Genomic DNA, 2,111 nt, shown 5'->3' with positions numbered 1-2,111 from the left:
GTAATGTCCAAGTATGTCTTTTTGAGTTCTTTTTTTGTTTGTTTTTTAGTGGTGATGGGCTCATCATTGTAAATGAAATATCTCTAATTATATTTTCTAGCTGTGTTTCAGTGATATGAAGAATGTGGTAGGTTTTCTGGTTTCTCATGCAAATGACTTTGCTTATGGCATAAACCCAAGATACGGCTCCAGGCCCTGAGGTTACCCAGCTCCTTGTCCCACTTAGAAGCAGTGGAGTAAAGCACTTAGGATTCTCGAGGTCTAAACATTCCCTCTACCACTTCCTCACTGTCTGACTTAATAAACCTCTCTGTGCCTTGGTTTCCTTGGCTAAAAAATAGGAGCAGTAACAGTGCTTGCCTCATAGGATTGTCAAGAGCATTAATTCAGGTGATATGTGCACAGCTCTTAGAACCATATCTGCCTGATAGTTAAGTACTCAATAAGTGTTATTATTAAGAATTACCTGACCCTTAATTTAAGTGAGAGCAAAAAAATGGAGAAGCCCTGCAAAGGATGGGAGAATTTTATGTCTTTGGTGATTGGCCCTGAACAGCCCAGGTTTGTCTTGAATATTTAAAAAAAAATTTTTTGTAGAGATAGGGTCTTGCTATGTGGCCCAGGCTGGTCTCAAACTCTTAGCCTCAAGCAGTCCTCCCATCTTGGCCTCCCAGAGTGCTGGGATTATAGGTGTGAGCCACTGCACCTGGCCTGGCTTGAGTATTTGATGTAGAGTTTCTGTATTTGCAAAACACCACGTTGTCAAAACCACCTTCTGGAAATTAGAGAAAACTTTGTGATCCTTTTTGTGATCCTTATCACTATTTCCATGACCAGTGAGTTTTTACTCTACATATGCACTTAGTAAGCATTCCTTACTTTTGTGCCTTTTACTTAGAAAAAGGAGAATTGGCCACATGTTCAGAGGAGGAAAAAATCCTGTTTTGTACTTTATATGCAAAGCTGCTGTCATAGTCACTGGTTTTGCCAATGTTTATTGTGCATTATGTTTTGCTTCAGTTGGCATAATTTCATGCTATATTAGCCATATAAAGAGGTTTTATGGTGAAAGATATGAGAACGTTTCAATTAGCAAAGATACCAGGTGTGTGGTGTTGGAAAATTGTAATTGGAAGATTCTAACCTAGTTACCCAAAACATTATTTTAACATCTGTTTCAGTCGCATTCATTAGCAGGCATTTGCAGTATTGTGAATGGAATACTGATTTCCAAAGACAAGATAATCAACAGTTGCTTGATTTGGAAACCAAATGGTTCCTGTCAATTTGCGTGACAGTGTCAAGAGTGTGGCTGCAAAGAATGCTGCTCTGGTTTGACCAAAATAAAGTAGAGCCTACTGCAGGATCATCTAGAAACCTGGCAGGTTTGTGGGGAGAGCCTTGCCTTCCCCTCCACCTCCCGTTCATCAGCGAGTGCGGCAGACTCTGGACACTGCTCCTACCTGCCCATCTGCGCCATGCGTTCTGCCCTGGTTTTGGTCTGCATCGGCTGACACACCATTCTCCCTGCCTTGTTCCCTCCAGTGATCACTCCACATGGCTCCTGGCTCGGTGATTTTGTTACTGCCCAACCATGTTCATTGCCCACTGCTCAAGAGGAGGCCAATATACGCAGACAGCCAGGGTTACAGTGGAGAAACAGTTTAATACTATAGGGTGCATGCAAGGAGGTGGGGGGATTACTCAAATCTGTCTCCCTGAGAATTTTTGGGCCAGGGTTTTTAAAGATAGTTTGGTCGGCACAGGGCAAGGGAATTGGGTCTACTGATTAGCTGGGGATGAACTCATAGGGTTGGGAAGCAGAATTTGTCTTCTTGCATTGAGTGAGTTCCCAGGTTGGAAGACCAGTTGTGTAAGTTACTTGGTATGGGCCACTGGTCTGGTTGGGCCAGCTGGTCCACCAGAACGCAGGGCCCAGAACATAGCCCCAAAATCAGCCTTAGGTTTCACACGGGTGATGTTATCTATAGGAATGATGAAGAAAGCTAAGAATCTTTATGATTGTCAGCTATATGACTCCTGAGTAGCAAGCAATTACAGGAAAGCAAACTCAGGAGCAATGGTTGGTGTGTGTGTGTGTGTGTGTGTGT

Source organism: Microcebus murinus, chromosome 25, assembly GCF_040939455.1.
Source record: "Microcebus murinus isolate Inina chromosome 25, M.murinus_Inina_mat1.0, whole genome shotgun sequence".
NCBI lineage: Eukaryota > Metazoa > Chordata > Mammalia > Primates > Cheirogaleidae > Microcebus > Microcebus murinus.
This window is presented reverse-complemented; position numbering follows the sequence as displayed.